Genomic DNA, 22,329 nt, shown 5'->3' on the forward strand with positions numbered 1-22,329 from the left:
CAAAGATCATGCTGACTCTGGGCAGACCCCAATAGTGTATACATCAAATGGCATCTTATGGGAGTCAGTGGTCTTATCCAGCACTCCCGTAAAGAAGGCAGCCTGCTTTCTCTGCGCGTCAAGACTTGGTGACTTTTCAAAACCATTTCTCTACTTTCTATTATTTTCACCGATTTTGAAGCCGCGCTTGTGTTTCTGCTGGAATGGGAAATGCCCCAGCCTGAAAGAAAGGCCGCTATTTTGCTATTGACGGCTGTGTCTGAAGCAGACGTCACCAGAAAGCTCGTGAGAAGGCTGCCGAGGAAGGTTGGCCAAAACATGGTATATGTGCTTATGTGGAAAAATGTTATATCTATTTTTTCCAAATATTTTAAAACCTTCCCCCAAATCAAAAGATGTGTTGTTGTTTTATTTTTTTTCTCTCTTTCCCTTCCACCAAGCTGTGGCAAAATAGAAATAAGGAAAAATGGAGTGGAGATGTTTGGGTGTCCCACCTAATTTCCATCACGGAGGGAGTCCTTACTACTGTTTTCAGTGAGGGGCACGGTGGAAACGGGGCTCGGGACAGCTGCTCCAGGCCGCGTTAGGTGTTGAGGCCGGTGGGGACGTCTCATTTGGGATCGCTGCAGCGGCGGGTCCTGCTCAGACCTTTCCCCCGGCAGAAGGAGGTTGGTGATTTGGGTCTGGTCGTCAATTGGCAGAGCTGCACCTCTCAAACCATTTCGTGAGCTGCATGCTCCCAAGCTCGCACCAAGTAACGTTGAACTAATTTAATTTTATGCTCGGGCTTTTATGAGTAACAATAAAAAAAAAAAAAAAATCAATGGGACATAATTACAGCACCTTCAAGTCTAATGTTACTAGGCCGAAGGACTGAAATGAGCTTATGATGCGACAGCCTTTTATCTTAGATCTGATAGGAGCGATTCGTTGTATTAACAGTTTGCCAAAAGAACTTCACTGAAAATTAACCCGTGTTGTCACAGCGGGGGTAATATCCTGGTTTTATCAGGTGGAATAAATAAATAACACGGACTTTATGCTTTTGCTTAATGAAGTTATACTGAGCCCAGAGCAAAGCAAACAGTATGACTTCTGATCCAGAAACGCATCGATTATGAAGAGATGAAATTGGAACAGAAAGTGCCGCAAGTTTTCTTGCATAACAGCCGAGCTTATGTTACTATTCATTACGTTATGCAACCGGGATCAAGTGGAATTTGGTTTTAAGTAGAAATGGAGCTGGGTGAATAGTGAGAAAAACTGTTTGCAAATCTTTCACTTTGTGCCTCCTTTCTGCTCACTTCGTAGCTCATCGGGAAGTTGGGCTGGAGGGGACCAGAGGTCCCATCTAACCCAACCCCTGCCTGATGCAGGATCCAAACCATCCTCTACAACGCCAGAATAGAAACTCTTTGCAAAAACTGCTTCCAACCCTGACACAGCACGACACCCGAACCTGCCACGGGTAAAGCAGAGGATCCACGGCAGCCAACATCCTGCTCCCAGAAAAGGTTGTTAATACAGAGAGATCCCGACTGCAGGGTGATGTTTGTCCGAAGAAACAATTCATTATTTAGATTTATAGTTTCATAGACGTTAGGGGCTAGAAGGGACCTTACAGATCATCGGGTCCGGCCCCGCTGCACTTGGGCAGGAAAGACCGCTGGGATCAGATAACCAAGGTGGGCATCAGGATATTTTTTGAAGATCTTTTAAAAGATTTTTTTACGCTGTAGCGTACAAGAGGGTGTCCGGTCATTTATAAGCAGATGTCAGTTGTTACCTACAGATTTCACCCATTTTGCACCTTGCTGCAGGAGAAAAGATCAACTTAGTGAGACCAAAAGAGTAAAAAAAAATGTCCTGTTACAAAGCAGGCAAGGAGCAGTGCCACCAGCTTTACATAGTTCAGAAAGCCAGCGTCAAGTACTTCAAAATCATACGGTTGGCTTCAAAAACTAATGCGATTATCTTAAAAAACAAACAAACCACGAAGTCCTCTTTCTGAGTCATCTGCTTTCTTTCTTTATTCTGCCCCCACCCCAGCCACCCAGCTATCCTTACTTCACATGTTTAACATTTTCTCTCCAGCCCTTAGTGCTAGAAACTTTGCTAGAAACTTTCCCTTTAAGTGACAGCTGAAAAGCCCATGCTCCATCCTGCTTCCCAGCAGCCAGGGCATTATGAGACACGCTCAAAAGCTATGAGGCTCAGGCACTCTGTAAAAGCCGGCGATGCAGGGAGCACATTGGAGACCTTGGAGCCGAATCTCATTGAATTGCAAAAAAAAATCGAAATCTTGCAAGCAATGGAGATGCTCGGCATAGCTGGGCCAGAAATGCTGGGTCCAAGTGACAAGGACATTTCCTGACGAGCTGGTGGATTCCTATTCAATACAGACCCGGCAAATACGGCTCTGTCCTGTGGGAAACACTTTTGGCAAGGCATGGGAAGGATGATGTGAAGCGGGGCACAAGGAGCACTCGGATATTGAAGAGAATAGAAAGCCCGGGTGCATCTCCCTCCCGAGATGGCATGGGATTTGATGGGAGCTCTTCATTTGAAAGAGCTGATGAAGGAAGGGGCTGGCAGCTAAGGATAGAAGAGGAACGTAGCTATGCCGCTGGCTTCAATTGCATTTGTCTGCGAGTCAATTGGGCTGATTAAGGGAAAGGAATTCTGTTTGCTCTCCTGTAATACCAGGAGATGAACGGCTCAATTCTGGACTTCATTAGCTGGGAGCCTGACGTTGTTTCCCTTGAACAAAAGGCTAGTCCCTGAAGTTAATCTCTCACACCTGTTCAGCTTTGTTCCAAAAAGCATCCTGCCCTGGCTTGGATTGCTGCAGACTGACATGACACCGGAGGCAAAAAAAAACACCTCAATCCAACAGAGGAGTTAACTGTGCTTTTCACTCATCGTGCTTAAGAGCCAGATAGCTGGCATGGCACGTCGCCGGCTTGGTCTTCCAAACTCTGAACATGCCAGAGACTTGAGACGTGGTCGTATGCTGCAAGCAAAGCTATATGGAGCCTCCTTGGGACGTGACCCCCAAACCCACTGGAATCAATGGAAAGGTTCCCAGTGACTTCAGTGGTTTTGGATCGGCCTCTGCGGTGCACTTGCTTTGCTGGATCAGACTAGTGACCTATCCCATCCTGTGCTGTATCGCTGGGAATTGCCGGCACCTGGGATTTCAGAAGGGATCCTGCCTCGGTGCTGCCTGCTCAGTGCTGCCCGTGGGTGACGGTCCTTGCTGACCCTGGGAAGCGGGAGCACTGGGCTTGATCATACCTGGCCTACCCAGTATTGCGCCCAGTGTTAATTGCTGTTACCATAAGCAATCTGTTTTTTAAACCCAATTCTTGCATGTATTCTCATTTGTGCTTGTAGTCTCATCTCCACCCTTCATCCATTCCCATGCCAAGGGCACCTCCCGTGACCAAGGATGTGCTGACAAAGCATCTGGAAGCTGTGCCCATGAATGTGGTCTGCAACCAGCAGGATGTAACACCAAATGAGCAGGCCCTTGAGACCTCAGACCCTGCCTCCCTACCAGCGTGCTAAACGATTATTGCAAAGGGGTCACCTTCGCCTCGGTCGATGGGCACAATCTCCACAGCCCATTCAGTCCTCCCCTGATGAGTGCATTAACAAATGAGGGGGTTTAAATGGTGAGTGTTCACTACGTGCATGGGAAGGAAAGATGTTTGCATGCTAAGAACCGGCCTGAATGCTTCCCTGTCAAATCATGTCCTATAATACACCAAACAACTGTCAAAGAACAATGATGTTCAACCTCTGCGGTCCAACTCATTGCCCAAAGCATTCCTATCACTGGTCCCCCTCCCCTGCTACCTTGTCAAAGTACAATGCCCTCTTTAATTATGACATGCAGAGAGAAAGGGTCCATAAAAATGATACATGATGCAAGGACTCCAAAATCTTGTGCAAGCAACTGATAATTCATGAAACAACATCACAGAATCGGCATTATCTTTGTTTTGCATTACCCTAGCCCCTAAAGATGCTGATGACCCCCCCATCCATGCTTTCCCAAGGAATGACTATATTCTTCCAAGGAATAACTATATCCATCCGAGGAGTGGCTATATTAATCCGAGGAGTGCCTATATTCATCCAAGTAGTGCCTATATTCATCCAAGGAGTAACTATATCCATCCAAGAAATGACTATAATCATCCAAGGAGTGACTATATTCATCCAAGGAGTAACTGCATTCATTCAAGGAGTGATTATATTCATCCAAGGAATGATATTTATCCAAGGAATAACTATATTCATCCAAGGAGTAACTATATCCATCCAAGGAATGACTCTATTCATCCAAGGAATAACTATATCCATCCAAGGAGTGACTATATTCATTCAAGGAGTGATTATATTCATCCAAGGAATGGTATTCATCCAAGGAATAACTGTATTCATCCAAGGAATGACTATATTCATCCAAGGATTAACTATATTCATCCAAGGAGTGATTGTATTCATCCAAGGAATGATATTCATCCAAGGAATAACTGTATTCATCCAAGGAGTAACTATATTCATCCAAGGAATGACTATATTCTTGCTCTGGCTGAACTGTCCCAGCCTTGAGCCGTGTGATCCCAGCCCAGAGATGAGCTTCCCCCCCTCACTCAGCAGAAGTAATTTGGTAGAAAAGTTTTGAAAAGGGACCCCCCCCCCCCCACTCATCCCATCATGCCACTGGATGTTAATAATACCAGGACTACTCTTCATCTCCTGGTTCTCTATCATCATATATAATACCTGCAGAAATTGCTGGGATAGCTTTAATGATGTTTGCTCCTTTGCTTGCAGCCCTGTTATCTCTCGAGCGCCTTCGGGGTGGGGGAAGCGGCGCAGCCCAGGAGCAGGTTCTCTAAAAGGTTCTTTGTTTCTCCTGCTCAGGTATTAAGTTGATGGCACAACAATCCCCAAGTACATTGGATTCACTTTCCTGCCCTCCCCTGCCTGAATGAAGACCTTGTGGTGCCCCTCGCCCCCACCCCGTCCACTACGGGTGAACCCTGCACAGGCAACCTGAAGAATGGGCCGCAGGAATGTAGTCAGAACAGAGCCAAATTGTTCAAGCTGCGTGAAGAAGGGAAGGGAGAGAAGACAAGAAAAGGGGGGGAGACGGGGAACGACGAGAACCGTCTCCAGATGGCTGACTTTCCGAGGAGATATTTGGTGGATAGCGCAGTTCATTTAAAAAAAAATTTTTTTTTTTTAATGGTGCAAATCAAAAGCTCCCCCATCCCCGCCTGCCCCTGCCCGCACCTCGTCCCCCCTCCCAAGAGCAGGGTTTGTCGGCACAGTGGCCTACACAGAAAGGTGACATTTGAGAGAACAATTGCTGGGCTGTTTTACCATGCCTGCTGCTATGAATGAGGCTTAAGAAAAGGTGTCCTTGGCCTCATGCTAATAGTCATCATCTTCATCGTGCCTGTGTGCGCTCTCTAGCTAACACAGCCTTATGAAATAGGGGCACACCGCTAATAAACAAAGCACTATAAAAGATCAGATTGTTGCACGCTCCAGCCTCATTTCCTTGCTGCCGCCAGCAACCCGCTCGCCGTTCATCACTCCTGCTTGCAGCGGCGAGGAGGCCTGGGGTCTGCTCTCCCCCCCACCTTGTCTCTGTGGGTGCTTTCTGCCTTGCACTTTTCCAGAGCAGAGAACAAACCATGGGCAAGTTCAGCAATAAAGGAAATAAAGCTGGCTCTTTACTGGGGGCTTGGATCTTGAGAACCGATCCTCGAGCAAAATGACACAAGCCATGTGGTCTCTCTGAGCTAAGCTGCCCATGGGGACAGGTGTAACTGCTGCCCATGGCTCCTCTCTGGAGCGAATGTGATGCAGGTGCTGGGTTTGTTCGCTGCATGGAGATGACTTCCAATGAATTGGTTGCTGGCAGGGTGAGAAAATGGTCCATCCTGTTGTCTCAGAGAGATGAAGTTGCTGCCGCCTGTGTATGACTTCCAGGTACGAAGCTACAATGGACTGAAAAGGATGAAAATGCACCATGAGAATTTGGAGTGGATCCATATTAACATCATCATCATCATCATGATACCTAACCGTCTCGTGGTTCTGGTCTTCTAGACGGCTCCTCTGATGCAAGGGGCTCTTCTTATCGCCTGCACCCTTTCCCCAACCTGCCTTGGGATGAGTGAAATGGGCATCGCTTCTGGACTAAGGAGCTGGAAGGTAAGGGTAGTCATTCGTAACAGCAGCTCTTAGCAGTGATTTACCCAGGATCCACCTCCGTTGGGCACACCCGTGGCCGGCACGCTTGGCTGCAAACTGCCCGTGAGCTCGGCTCCTGTGAACCGAGTCAAAATAGGCCATGGCTGAAAGAGGATGAGCAGATGCACAAGCACGGCGTGCTACTTTGGGCTGTTACCTGAGGTTTCTGTTTCTTCGGTGCTCCCTCTTTTCTCTCTGTTTTCTCAGAAAGTTTTGACTTGTTTCCCAGCAGCTTGAATAACCATCACGAAAGGAAAAAAAAAAGGAGCATACTGCTGTGTGGGTGAATAACACACCACTGTGTATATAGGGGTGTGTGTACACACAATATGCACAACAGTCTCCATGCACTGTGTATTTAACTATTTATCTCTGCTACTATTTAGGCTGTTCATCCCAATGTCTATCTTTTTAGAGCTAGAGGTGTGCACATTGTGTGTGTGTATTTGTTTCGAGCTATGTGCATTTTTCAAGTTGCAACAACGCTCCACAGCAGTCCATCCCGCGAGGAATTTTTGCTTTTCTTTCACTACATTAATTTTATGACTCCTAAGCTTTTCTTTGTCCCTTTTCTTTAGTCTTTGAAGTGCAGCCGTTACTACAATAAACAATGTTGCTGGCATGTGCCAAATGAAGGAATTACCGTGTCCCCTAAGAAACCAGAGTGTATTGGGGATAGCCAGGTCTTCTTTCTCATCTCCCTGACTCAGTTTCCCCACCTGCCAAACAAAGATAATGCCGATTCTGTGATGTTGCTTCATGCATTATCATTTGCTTGCAGATTTTGGAGCCCTTGCAAAGAGAAAGGGTACATAAAAGGATGCATGATACAAGTTGTACTTAAACGAGCCCTTGTAGAAACACATTGGACACCCAACAAGGGAAAAAAAAGAGCATCAGATACTATAAAATGACAGACCCGAACAAAGGACAGCCAGAAGTTTCCCTCAATTTGCTGCTGAAAAACATGTTTGGGTGGAACTTTTCCAAGCAGCTATATTAAAAAAAAGGCATATACACGATGCCTTTCCCTGTCTTGTAGACCATATCTGATCGAATACTGCATGCACAGCCAAGCCAAGGAATAATCTGTCATCGTGGTCTTGCACTTAAAATACACTTTGACCACGAGCTGTTCAAGGTAGGTACATGTTATCTGCGTGGCACCGTCAGTGAACTGTAACCCGCTGCCATTGCTCTTGGCATGACATGCACGATGAACAATAATAAAATGCCATGCAGATGCCAGCAGATAATGCTGAAGCTAGCTGTGCCTAATGCATTATGCCTGCTTTTTAACCGATGGCGGGTGGATACAAGATCCACAGGCAGAAAAAGCCACATGAATACAGATTTAGCAGTTGTTTGTCTATCTGTCGCTGTCGGGTCTCTGACAACCTCACCATCCTGGGTGCATTTTATCCTCTCAGATAGAAGTTCACAGGGTATCTATCTATCTATCTATCTATCTATCTATCTATCTATCTATCTATCTATCTATCTATCTATCTATCTATCTATCTATCTATCTATCTATCTATCTATTGAGTATACTGGAAGATATCTATCTATCTATCTATCTATCTATCTATCTATCTATCTATCTATCTATCTATCTATCTATCTATCTATCTATCTATTGAGTATACTGGAAGATATCTATCTATCTATCTATCTATCTAGTATACTGGAAGATATCTATCTATCTATCTATCTATCTATCTATCTATCTATCTATTGAGTATACTGGAAGATATCTATCTATCTATCTATCTATCTATCTATCTATCTATCTAGTATACTGGAAGATATCTATCTATCTATCTATCTATCTATCTATCTAGTATACTGGAAGATATCTATCTATCTATCTATCTATCTATCTATCTATCTATCTATCTATTGAGTATACTGGAAGATATCTATCTATCTATCTATCTATCTATCTATCTATCTATCTATCTATCTATTGAGTATACTGGAAGATATCTATCTATCTATCTATCTATCTATCTATCTATCTATCTATCTATCTAGTATACTGGAAGATATCTATCTATCTATCTATCTATCTATCTATCTATCTAGTATACTGGAAGATATCTATCTATCTATCTATCTATCTATCTATCTATCTATCTATCTATCTATCTATTGAGTATACTGGAAGATATCTATCTATCTATCTATCTATCTATCTATCTATCTATCTATCTATTGAGTATACTGGAAGATATCTATCTATCTATCTATCTATCTATCTATCTATCTATCTATCTATCTATCTATCTATCTAGTATACTGGAAGATATCTATCTATCTATCTATCTATCTATCATACTGGAAGATATCTATCTATCTATCTATCTATCTATCTATCTATAGAGTATACTGGAAGATATCTATCTATCTATCTATCTATCTATCTATCTATCTATCTATCTATCTATCTATCTATCTATCTATCTATCTATCTATCTATCTATCTATCTATCCACTTTTGCAGACTGCAATCACACCAACTGGATCCATCCAGACCCAGTGCCCTCATCAGCCCACCACCATTCCTCTTCATCTTAAAAAAGGCCATGATGGGCTTAAACAGCTGCTTTCTTGCTGTTCTTTTAACACACAAAAGTCCTGGGTATTTCTCTTTAAGAAACTGCGAGGCTATTTGAGCGGCGGTGTATAGGGGTGGGTTGGAGAACAGAGCCTGGCTCGTAGCCATTTTCTGTTGGCAAATAATTCCAATAATCTTTTCCTATAGTGTGTTTATTTTTATTTTTATCGGAGAACAGGGGGGTGATGTGTTTGGGCTGCACTGAAAGACAGGTCAGGGAGTTGCTACTGAGTGGGCTGGGTGGCTAGTGGGACATAATTGGCAGTAGCCCTAGGCTATCGTAAAAGAAACTGAAACCAGAGTGTTAATGCCTTGGCCAAGTTACAATGAAATGGTTTTACTGTTCAAGGGGAAATTGAAATGGCAATAAGTCTGGGGGTGGGTTGCATTGGTGTTTGGGGATCTTGGAGGTAAGCGCAAGGCAGCAAGGGTATTTGGCTGAGCAAAGTGGGGGTGTGTGTGTGTACGAGAGTGGGCTGAGTACTGCCTTACTGACTTGTTCATCGTCTCAGGTGATGCAAAGAATAATACTAGATTTCCCCCCGCCACTGATCCTATTAAATGGAGACAAAGGCAGAGTTATAGGAGTCTCTTATAAGCCTGATGGATACTGAGCCAGAAACAAGGCTGCTAGAGATACCATCCAGGCCCTCTCTCCTCTGCAATTGTGCAGCATCAATTCCCCCCCCACTTTTTTTTTAATATTTCAAAACTGTTGCTGTGCTTACTATGAACCAGATTATATATTAATCAAGGGAGAAAGCAAGGCTTTGAATGCCAGTTTCTGAAATTATGGAGGTTCCTTTGAAACTCCAGATGCTTGCTGTGGTCACGTACAGACATTGCACTTAGACCGGTCGAAGTGAACGTAGATCAGTCTAAACCCATACGTGTTAAGAAATTTGGTGCATGTATCTTGGTCTAAAAGTGGTGCCAACAACCTAAGATAGACCCGGTGAGGGGTACACTGCATTGAAAATGATACCTATGCATTGAACTTATGTCCTGTTCCTGTGATGAGAAATGGAAAGGAAAGAGTTTTCTAGGCCTAAAAAACAGTCGGGCATTTAACAATGCGAGACCAACCCAAGGCCCTTCATAGACCTTGCATGCACACACACGTGGAAAGAGAGTGAGGCCCGTATCTAGACTGGTGCGAAAGTTAGGGGTTAGGGGAAGGCAGGGTCATCCCTGACTAAACCATCCCAGCCAGGTGTCTGTCCAACCTGCTCTTGAAAATGTCCAGGGCTGGAGAGTCCAGAAATTGTGTTCAATGCTGGACCATCCTTATAGTCAGAAAGTTCCTCCTAATCTCCAGCCTCAGTTTCCTTTGCTGCACTTTGAGGCCATTGCTCCTAGTCCTGTCCCTACAGCCAGGGAGAAAAGCCCGGCTCCATCCTCTCAAGTATTTCTCAAACCCCCTCTCAGTCTTCTCTTCTGCAGACTAAATAACCCTAGTTTTTCAGCCTTTCCTCATAAGTCATGCTTCCCAGGCCCATGCTAATGGCTGGTCTTGTGACAAGAGCACGCTGTCGACTCATAGTCATCTTACAATCCACGACAGCCCCCGGGTTTTTTTCTGCAGTACTGCAACCCGGCCCGTCATTCCCCGGCTGTATTTATGCACGTTCAAGTCTAATGAAATAAATGGAACTGCGTCATAATATAATATAAATGGAAGCATTGAAGCTGATAGGGCTTTTGTTGTGGTTAAGTTAATAGGATATTATTAACCTGCTTTAGGACACAGTCTTGCAAACAGATACCTATATAGGGCCCACTGGAGCAACTGGACTTCATGGTGGCTGCCTGCATGAAACACATTGTGGGAACGGGGTCTTTGATGAACTTTATACTTGCAAACAGGCCAGTGAGCACAGCTGATGTTAATAATGACTGTTAACAGAGTATCTGCCTGCTAAAGATTGTATGCAGTCACCATTTTTGGGTCCTCATTTGAGTCCTTCAATGGGTTCAACACAATAACACCCAATCCATCTTGACCCCTTTCTCTTCAAGTAAGTACAAAGAGGGTGCATGTGCATCACCCACCACTTTTCCCCATCCCCCTTTTTTTGGGTCAAGAGGCTCAAAAGTGACTGGTGATTTGGGGGTCTCTATTGTGAGACCCTCTAAAGGACTCTGATTTCAGAGGTGGTCCCAGCACCTGGATGGTGGAGGCCTCTTTCCAGTGTCTCATGTTGGGCAGCATCAAACCCAAGTCAGGTTTGAAAGCATTGGATCATTCATCTTAACACAGACAATTTGCAATAATTAGGCTCATATAGTCAGCCTTTTTTTTTCCCCCCATGGAAAATAAGATTCTTTGCTGAAAAAAAAAATCAGAAACCTACATCGTTCATCTGATGTCTGAAATATTTCCAGCTGGAATATTGCTTCATTACTGCACAAAAGGTGTAACCGGTCTCAAACAGGTGCCTTATGCATCCATTTGCCTTTGTAGACTGGGTTTGCTCATATGGGTGCCTCTCTGATGATGTACCACCATTTTCTCTCATGGGGATAGAGCTTTTGGACACGATGCATCACAGAAGAGTTAATCCAGCTTGGAGATAAGACCTGTAGAGGTGAATGGAAACAGGAGACAACCATAGCAACAGAGTTGAATCATAGTATTTCAGATTTCAGCCGACATGCTTTGGTTTGCAGTCTAAAAATCACAGTCTTCCTGGCTTGCAAACATTTCTTGGTGACTTAAAAAAAAAAAATCAGAATTTTTGCAACTGTATCCCCCCCAAAATGGAGTTACTGGAAAACACTGATTTTCCATCCAAAGCCAGCATTGACCAGCCCTACTAACAAGACGATCGCCAAGGGTTTGGGTCGCAGACATCAGAGTAAGTATCATTTAAAAAAAGGACCAGGAAAAAAAGTAGCATGCTTCTGCTGTACATGGCTGGTATATTTTTCCTTTGGACGTTGGCCACCCCAAGCACACACAGAGCTCTCTGTAAGCCTACCTCACCCTCCAAAAAACACCAGAGGAGAAAAACTCTTTGCAACTTGGATGGGATCCGTCTGGGGGCGAGGTGGGCTGCAGGAGGGAGGGGGTGGCGGGGAAGCCGAGTTTTCAGCTAAGTTCCTTTTTCTATTTTATTTAGATTAGGTTCTGCTCAGCAGGGTGATTTCTTAATTAGAGCAGGCCAGTCTTGCAGGCCTGTAGCCCCAGACCCCTGCTCTGCCTTCTAAAGTTTCACGAGGGAAGTTGTCGTGCCTTATTTCCTGAGCTCCAATACTTGAGCAGTGTGCAGTGATTTCAATGGGAGGAAAAGACATGTAATTTAATCATCTTTATTAGATTTTGGGGAAGGGAGGGGGATGGGGGGGAGGAGGCATTGGGAATTGTGTCCTCTGTTTGTCTCTCTACTTGCTATTCTTCTTCTTCTAGTGGTCAGAGATGAGATTTCATGGTCCCCTGGCGAAGGAAAGAAGGGAATGGAAAGCAAAAGGCTATAAAGGACTAGTTAGCGAAGGACTTTCTGTTGCACGCTGCAATTTAATCACACAGATAACTTTTATCTCTGTCTGGGCAGAATGATACCCTCGAGCGGATTTATGAATGGCTGTCTCTGAAAATGTTCTCTAGATGCCGTGCAATGGCCTCTGCAGTCACGATGACGGATGTTGAGAAATGACGGTGAAGCCAGCTGACAAAAGCCACATAGAGTGAGGAGCCTTTTCTGAGCACCCCGTCCCCCCCGCCACCTCCCCCAAAAACCAACAAAACCAAAACCCTCAAACCAAAAACACTTGCCCTTTTGTAAATTTTAGGAGCTCCCCCCAAAATTAAAGCAAAGCAGAATCTCTATGGAGTTGGCCATCTTGGCTTGTGTCAGGTGAGCTTTGGACTGCTGCTGTTTTTAAGGCCCTTACATCTGTTTAATTCACTGCTACAAAAGACAAAAGCAAAACAGTGTCTACAGGGGAATGGTTGATAAGGATGCAAGTCATGGAGGTGTCTCAAAACAGAAAGGAAGCGAGAAATACTGGGTTGCAAAATAAGAAAGCAAGTGCCTGAATCATATCTGGGCCTCTTCTGACCAGAGTCACAAATACACATGACTGTGTACACACCTATGCGCACACACACACACACACACTCCCTAAACACGTGGAAGTGGAGACAAAGATTTACACCAGATTCAATGAGGTGCATGGTGGTCTATTGGACCTCAGTAGGATGCCATATAAATGCAAAAGTCTGGCTGCATAAGGATCACTGTAGGCTTGGGACCATAAACTATATGTAGCTATGCATGTCAAGAGCTATGCATATGTGTGTGTGTGTATATATATATATATATATATATATATATATAGCTATGTGTATATAGCTATGCATATGTGTATGTAGATGTATATGTAGATGTACTTGTGTATATGCGCATATATAGCTGTGCATATTATATATGTGCATATGTGTGTGTATGTAGATGTACATGTGTATATGGGCATATGTGTATATAGTTATGTAGATGTGTATGTAGATGTACATGAGTATATGTGCATGTGTATGTAGCTATGCATATTTGTATGTAGCTGTACATGTAGATGTACTTGTGTATATGCATGTATGTGTATATAGCTATGCATATGTGTATATGTGTGTGTGTAGATGTACATGTGCATATGTATATATAGCTATGTGTATATAGCTATGTAGATACGCATGTAGATGTACATGAGTACACGTGCTTATTTGTATGTAGCTGTACATGTAGATGTACTTGTGTATAGGCGCATATGTGTATATAGCTGTGCATATGTATAGATGTGTATGTGGATGTACATGTGTATATGTGCATATGTGTATACAGCTATGCATACATGCACATAATGCTCACTGAACTCAAAGATACACAACATGGGCTGGATCCTTGGAGGGTGTAGAGATCCCTTGCTAGCAATGAGGCTAACCCAATTTACGCTACCCAACGCTCTGGCCTTGCCTACCCCAACTGTGGAATCGCGCACTGTTATCCCGTTGATCTTAAAAACTAATCAGCAAGGAGGTACCTCATTTGGAAGGGATCCAGGCTCCACATTTATGGTCAGGCCAAATGAAATGGGATCCAGACCTTTTTAAATGAAGCCAATTTATAGATAAAAACCATACAGGAAAGAAACATATATGTATGATGATACCAGCTTTTCTCTCGCTCTCATATGCAGTTTAACGTGTGCATTTATGCTGCCCGCTTGAAGGACCGTGTCTGCTTCACTGAACGGGTTGTAGTTGCTTTTCTTCAGCTGTGAAACATGAAAGCCTCTTGAGGACAGTGTGGGAGAGAATCTGCTTAAATAATGATAGATCGACCCAGGGGTATTTGTAGCAGTTTTGGTGCCCTGGGCGGAGGTGTGTGTGTTTGTAGGTGTGTGCGAGTGCATTGAGCAAGGAGACAGGGGTCCTGCTTGCCCTGCCTAGCTCTCCTACGGTACAGTCCATGCTTCAGACAGGTTCAAAAGTGCAAGAACATAACGACAGTGAAAGATGAGAAATCCCTTGTTTTACAATCCCCAGCAACATCCGGGAGACCCAAGCCTGCACTATGCTAGGCCCTGTACAAACAGAGGGAAGTGAGAAAGATGCTCACTTGCCCCAAAACGCTTACCAAATAAATGCGTGATCGTCAGGAATCTTTCAACTGGCTTCACGCGAGCCTATGATCTGGTTTTGAGGTGGGTACTGAATCCTGACCAAACTCACCACTTATCAGGAGGGCAACATTGGGGACTTCTGCAATGAAGTTGATGAGTTTAGTCCTGAAACACCTTGTCAGGAGAAAAGAAGGGGTTGAACGCCAGTCCTATAATTAAAAACAAAACAAAGAAGATTGAATTCAATTGCAGGGACTACTGAGTTTTGCAGAGTGTCACACCAGGGTTGTCCCCACTATTTATAGGCTTGTTTGCCTTTCTCACCACCAGATCCATACATAAAATGCAGATCTGGCCCTAGAGCCGCATGTGTGTGCAGTTAAATAGTAAGGCTTTGGTGCTGTGGTGAGGGAAAAGGGAAGGCCGCCGGTCTATCCAGAGGAGACCACAAGCAAAAAGTGAGTGTCGAGGGCTCTTCCTAAGGGACCCTGCTCCATGTCACTGAACAACCAGAGCCGTGGCAATGACCAGCTCTGTGCAGGAGACCGCAGAGCCGGAGCAGGACGGGGCATCACGTGGCAATGCTTAGAGGTTTTGGCAGAATTGAAAGCCAGTCTTAAGACGAGAATAGCTGAGGGCACTGCAGGCCACGACGGAGGTACATTAGCAGGACAGGAATAGCCAGGGCATTGGTTAGGATCAGGGCATAGCAGCTGTACAGAGTGGAAAGTTTTGCATAACTCTACCCATGCTATCCCTGCCTCTAGGAAATGCATTAGCAAGCCCTTACCCTCCCTCACACTCATACACGGCCACAAAGGTGAGTGCAAGCTGCCCCACGAACCAGGAACATTGCAGAGTACAACGTCCCTTAGACATGCCACAACCGTCCCTAAGGCTAGGGACAGACATTACACACAAACCGGTTTAAGTGATCAGAAACGGGTTTAAACCTGTCACAGAACAGATGTTCAGTGCACATAAACCAGTTTGAAAATGGCTGAAACTGGTGTGAGATAAACCTGGCTGAATGCCGTATCAGACTTCATTGATTCGGGTCAAACTGGTTTAGGCAATGTTTGTCCCAGACCTACACAAACTGGCTGGGCAAGTAGGAGCAGGTGCCAAGCAAAAGCTCCAAGGGCATCTCCCCAAATTGTGCATGCACGTGGGTGTGTGTGGGTGTGTGTGTGAAAAAGGTTGAGGAGTGGAAAGGAGATTAATTTAGGACACATCAAATAAGCAATCTCCACAATTCGAAGTTATGATTAGGGCTTCAGCAGAATGGAGGCTGGGTTTCGAAGAGAGTTTGCCTTGATAGAGAGAGAGAAGGAAAATGTAAATTAAAAACAGAAAATGCTCCAATTCCCCCCACCCCCTTCTGCTCTTGACTCCAGGTCTGCATAATTTGTATTTTTTAAAGGGCAAAAAGAACGGACGTGTGTTATCTCTGCAGCCCTCCTCTTAGCTCTGACTGCAGAAATGACAGCAAAGGGGAAACATTATCTGGTGGGGTCGAGCCAATTTCGGAACATTATCCCTTCCCCCCGCCTCTTTCCTGAGACTATCGGAGCTGCAGGGGTAGGAAAGGAAGAGGAGGAAGTGAGGAAGGTCGCCTTACGCTGCCCTGGGAGGGTAACGAACCCAACGCGAAGGCCCAGGTCAAGCTCTCCAGAGTCATTATCGCAACAGCCTGTGAAAGGTTAGGGAGGAAAGAGCTTTTCGGAAGTCTTTGCCCACTAATTGATTGCGAGGGGCGGAAGGAAGGATGTATCAAAAAGAAAAAAAAAATGCAAAAAATTAAAGAGCCCCCATGCCAGGTTCAGCCTTGCAATGTACGCTATGAAAGAGGCAGCAGGTTGTGCCTTTAACCAGAACAGGGTCGAAGGGAAATCAGATGCAACAGGCGCAGCGTTCCCCTTTCATCCTCGTGCCAGAGCTGGGAAATACTTTCCACGTACATTAGCAAGGAGGAAATGTAGTGCCATGAAAAGCAAAAAAGGGCCAGAACGTGCCCCATTTCTTCAGGGTCGTAAGTCCTGGGGAGCCTAGCAGGAATCAGCCCTCCTTATAGCACAGAGCTGCTGCATCCTCTCACTGCCCCGTAAGGTCCCAAAAACATGGGGCAGTATTGACCCGCGATGCACAGGCCCTTCAATGGTCTCCCGGGCAAAGCTGCAGGTTGGCGTCTGCCCCTGCCATTTTGGAGATGCAGGCAGGATTTGTGCATGCCCAAAGCAGAAGGGCCCATTGGCACCTTTAGCTGTAAGTGTTTGTGCTCATCGTGTCTCATGGCCCGGAGCTGGGTACGGTGTTTCTGCCCCGAATGTGTGTCTCTGTGGGTCTGAATCTGCAGCTCTGAGCTCGGGTGCAATTGTGCTTTGGAGCTGAGAGGTCATAGGCAGCCTCTGTGCCTTCCCAGGAGGAAGCTGCCTTACAGGACCGAACATGATCCTAATCCTGTGTCACGGCACGCATTGCACAGGCAGGCAGGCTGGAGGTCTGAGATGGCTCGAACCCAGCGAGCCGGCTTAGCCGCATAGCGCAGGGGTGAGCGACCGAGCAGGAAATCCTTGAAATGATCCTGGCTGCCCAGCCAATTGTGATGCGGTGTGTCGAAAGGAAAGGCAGCTACGGGACTGTCTCCTTCTCGCCCGGGAGAAAGGAGAGACCTGTAAGGTGACACGAAGTAGACTTGATCTACTAGGTACGATGCATCCCTGCGACGACGGCATTGCATCCATTGCTAAATCAAGCAGGCATCCTGTTTAGTTTGTGGTCTTCCAGATAATCAATTATGCAGAGAGAAAACAGATGAGTCCTGCCAGTCTCTGGACCAGAGAGATGGTCAGCCTTTCAACAAGAGATTTAGCTGGAGGAGGAAGGATTAGCTTCCCTTTGTAAATCAAAGGGGCTCAGAGCACCTTGTAGGTCATCCTTGCAATGCTGCGGCGTGATACGTAATGGTTGTTATTACCTTTGTACCGGCAAGTTAAAACCAATAAGATCTGCAGAGCATAAGTGATGCACCCAAGGTGAGAGTAGTTCAGTGGCAGAAGTGCCACAAGACTATATAGCCTGATGCCTTGTTTCAGCCACCAAACCATTTACCCTGCTTAGTGAAGCCAAATGCAATATGAAAGCACTTTAAAAATGTGTTCTGCATCGAACCAGAAAGTTCTGCAGGGGGAGCGCGGAAAAAGGATGCAGTCCAAAGTTTCACTTCCAGGCAAACATTTCAAAATGGACTTATAATGTACTCTTTCATTTAGATTTTATATGAAGGTTTTTTTTTTTACTTGAACTTGTAATGAAGATGGAAAAATCCAAGGTTACCATGGCGACTGGCATTCTGCCTAATACGCTCAAATCTTTTTTCCCCTAATAAAATAGATTTCAGAAACCCCCCCTATAAAAAGGGAAGAGTTAAAAACCCTATAAATTCATGCAGGATGGAGAACGTTATTGGACATAAAACAGATTCTAAACATTGTTGCAGTGCAAGGGGTTTTTTGGGGGTATTTTTCTCCCTACCAAGTGGGCCCCCAAACCCCATTTTTTTGGGCGAGTCTTTTGCTGATAGCTCAGACCCAGTGAAAAAAAGCATGAAAAATCAAGGAGAGGAAAAGTCAATAAATCACTTGGTATCTTCTTTGGGACACATTACTGTGACTCAAGAACAGCAGTGTATTGTATATGCTCCCAAGCTAGCTTTAAATAAATTTGCATTGGACTCCATGCTTAGACAGCTAGCTGACCCTAATTTAACACGAGCTCACATGTGCCTTAATGGACCAACAGCAGTAATGACTTCAGTGTGGATATACCCACAGAGATCACCCGATTCAATCACAACGGCAGCCTATCTAATCCGCTCGTTTGGCTCTGACAATGACTGATGTCAGATGCTTATAGCGATTTTTTTCCCTGCAGAAAAAGTTTTTCCCTAACCCACATTAATAAGAAGCATGTAAGAAGTAAAATCTATGAAGCACGATGACTTTTATATTCTTTTTAGGGCTACTGAGACATTTACTCCCTTAATCCCAGTTATCCATATTTAGGCTGCCTAGATCCCGGATTGTGCTAGGATCTCATTGATTGTAGCCATGATTTCCATATGTTAGTTGTGTGCATGGGGTGGGGTGCGCAAGAAATGGCTTTTAATCAATCCTGATGTCGTTTTTGCATTAAATAGTCACTGAAGGAACAGGAGGAGTCAGGATGGATGGATACCTTCTTTTCAGGGCAGAGCCAGGCCTGCTTTATCATCCCTTCTTGGCTGGCATTGGCAGGAGGGGTGGAGGGTACTCTCTGCCCTGCCCGATCCATTGCCTGGTGGTGAGGACACTTCCCAGGTGGGCTCCGATCCCAGCAGATTGCACGCAACGGGATCACAGCAGATCCCTTCTGAGCGTGCTGATCTCATCACACAGAGGGGAGTAAGACCTAATCCACATCAGTTAACCCTACATGCCACTTCTGCATCTGCAGTTAGATGTGTAGGTACCACTCAGCTGCCAAAAAAAAGGGGGGAGACTGGATTTATACCTGTGTGTACAAAGGAAGAAGAAAGTCTTCCATTTCCTGAAAGCAATCAGTTTTCAAGTTGGTGAAAGCAATGCATTGCAATCAACTCCTCTCCGCAGCAAATGCTGCCTCTGCTTTTTCGTCTTTGTCATCCCATGCTGCATAGCCGTGTCTGGATCGTCAGGATGGAGCAGAAATCACAGCCCATCTCTATGTCCACATCCAGTCTCCTAGCTCATGGTCTACTGCGGATGCTTCAGAGCCAGGGACAAAACTCCCATGGATGTGTTAGGTGGGTTATGCACTGGGAGCATCTGTAAAGGGGCTGTGATGGATCTGGATGGTAGGAGCTAGGGTATTTGGTTGCTCAAGGGGTGGGGGAAAGTGGGCATGCAGTCGTTGTTCCTGCTTGGACCCTGAGACTATGCAGGCCATGCGTTTGGGAGGGATGCTATCCCCCCTGGTGCCCAGTCCTATGCATATTCACACCCTGCAATTTGGAAACCGCTATGCAATGCAAGCATGCACCAGCAGACTTTTTTCACGAGGGCACGGAGACATTGGAGGATGAACAGCATTGTGCTCGGACTAATGCAACACTTAGGGCAGTCGGTTGACTTGTTCACAGCCTCAGTTGGTGGAAAATGCTTTGTGTTTTTCTACAGGCTCCAGTTGGAGCTGGTTTGGGCAGTAGGTGATAGAGAGAAACACGGACCGGCTGTCTTCACTGTAGTGGGAGGGGGCGTGCATTTGAGTTTGGGGGATGAAGAACAGAGAAGGCAAGGAAAATCCCAGGGCTAGTGAAGACATGAGCAGACTGGACGGGCTCCAGCACGGAGGATACGGCAGTGCTGGCCATCGAAGCGCCCTGCAGAATTATATTGGCAATATAACGTCCAAGCGACAGGAGAAACTGCGGAAGCCCTCGCTCTCATCATGCTCGCCGTGCATCCTTTGAACGTAGCAGCCCTTAGGACTGGAGCAGGGGTGGCTCTCAGCCAGCACCGTTTATTGGAGACATGTGGTTCTGATTTGAAAATGTCCAGATCTAAAAAAAATCTTTAATCTTCTCACACCTAGAGATTTTTTTTTGTTGTGTTTTGTTGTTGTAAAAGGCCAAACCACTTCCACAGAAGGACGGCTACAAAGCGGCGCAGTCTGGTAAAAAAAGAAACAGAAAGAAAGTGGTGGGGGGAAATAATAATAAACCCCCTTCCAGCTGGCATCCTTCCATTATCAAAGCAAGGCAACAGACCCAGCATCGAGACTCGAGCGCTCCAACAAATAAGCCGTTAGTTTTGTTTGGAGTTCATCTTGCTACCATAAGCATCCGCTCCCGATGAAATGCCTTGCAGTTCGTGCTGAAAGAGATCCTAATAAGCCCGTTGGAAAGAAAGGTAATTTGTAGGGATGAAATGCGGCGTCTCCTCGGCCCTGTCCCTTCAGATCCAGAAGAGCTTTTCCATCAGACGGCATTTACTGCATGTGTCAGGGAGATTTTTGTTCGGCTTCACTCACACGTTCAGCGTCTAAGAAGGATCTCGGGCAGGGCATTTATTTCAAATGGTCATGGATGGAGTATATCAGCTGTCGGGGTCTGGGTAGAAAGATTCGGCAGGGAAAAAGACATTTGCTAGGTGTTTGATACTCTTATTAGTTATGCTGGTGGAAATGAAGAGCAGTTATACTAACATAAATGAAGCGGCTCTGGTCTAAGAACTGCATTGCAGCCCTCCAGATACAACTGGGAGAGATTTACCCCCTGACTTGGCCGTCTTGGAAGGTCACTTGATCTTCTCCGCATCTGACACTGGGGTAGGAAGGAGGGGAGGTCAGGTCAGCTTGTGGAAACCTCTCCTTGGGAGGGGACAGGAAGGGCTTGGAAATGAATCACAGGGACAACTTCAAAGGAGGTCCCTCCTCCTCTTCCCCTTCGGAGGCCAAAGCAAGAGGAACAGCTCAGGATGAGTCCTCCTGCCGCACTCGGAGAAACAGTCCGCGGGATGTTCCTGCACGATGGAAATCAAAAAAACAACAGATTTCCAATAGGCCAGAGGGGAGAAAAAAAGTTATCTAGGAACTTACAATGTGTGCTCGGCTCAAAGGGACTGGATCGATAAAAAGGAGAGCGCATAACCAAAGGCAGTCGTTGCAGGAGGTGGTAGATAGGCCCAGGGTTTATTAAGGTACCATAGCTCTGCTACATAGTAGAGCTACCTGTGCTCGGTGAGCCGGCAACACCTAGCACTCTTGCAAGCCCTGCCCATCTAGACAAGGCATTCATTTCTGCCCCGAGACGCCCCTCATTCGAGCAGCGGGTGCAATGGTCTGTGCTGCGTGCCACCACATATTAAATCAAACCACTGACAGAAGATTGTCTCAACACTGTTCCTCCCTATACCATTGCCAGCCAAAAACAAACTACTGTTGGTCTGTTGTTGAGCAAATGTTCAACCAAATGGACACTGTAGGTCAGTCGGTACCCTCTGGTTGCAGAGCTAGGAGAGGTGTGAGCGCAGATGCACAACGGGCACGTCTACATGTGCACCGCTACTGTGTAGGAACCGAAAATTACTGCACAGTACTCATGTGGCTCAGGAGTAAATTTGATGCAGAATGCAGGTAGCTACCTGAGGATGCATGATGCAGGTAGCAAATTTACTCCTGAGTAGTTACTGCGCAGTAAGGCACATGTAGATGCCTTACTGCACAGTGACTCAGTTTGTGTGGAGTAACTTTGCTCCCAAGTTGGTGCGCACACAGTGTTACTGCACTGTAACGCCTACACGTGTCGATGCTGGTCTAACAACTGCATACCGTACAGTAAGTTACTGCGCAGTAAAGGCACGTGTAGACATACCTACAGGGCCTGTTAGTGTCAGTGTGTGAGCTCAGTCACTGGGATACATGACAACCTAGCTCCGAGCTACCACTGGCGCTGCCCTGGACGCTGTACGGTGCGAGCCTGATTGATTCTGCCGTCCGTGAAGCAGCAGGGCCCCTGAACCACTCCTGTGCACTAAGAGTTAAGAGGATTGTGCTGCTTTGAAGATGGGAAACAGATGATAAAGGCTGGAGTAGGGATCACATTACCATTATGCAGCCTCTAAATGCAGACTAATTAGAATGCAGTCCTGCTTCTGGGCAAAAAAGGGAAAAAAAAAGAAAAAAGAAAAAAACAACTAAATACCAGTGTCCTGAAAACACGGGATAAAAGAACGGGACTTTGCCGTTTCACTTTGCAAAGGGGCGTTCAATACAGAGATGTCCCATGTGGGGGT

The 22,329-nt window shown here is 45.6% G+C and overlaps 1 long non-coding RNA gene across 1 annotated transcript in view; it reads left to right on the forward strand.

Annotated features, from left to right (window-relative positions):
- Positions 1–5,319: 5,319 nt before the first annotated feature.
- LOC109284770 (uncharacterized) overlaps positions 5,320–22,329 on the forward strand; it is a 58,251-nt gene continuing 41,241 nt past the window's right edge. The window contains exon 1 of the long non-coding RNA XR_009463779.1: positions 5,320–6,240. This is a non-coding gene — a long non-coding RNA (uncharacterized LOC109284770). The remainder of the gene's footprint in view (positions 6,241–22,329) is intronic.

This window comes from Alligator mississippiensis, chromosome 8 (genome assembly GCF_030867095.1).
Source record: "Alligator mississippiensis isolate rAllMis1 chromosome 8, rAllMis1, whole genome shotgun sequence".
NCBI lineage: Eukaryota > Metazoa > Chordata > Crocodylia > Alligatoridae > Alligator > Alligator mississippiensis.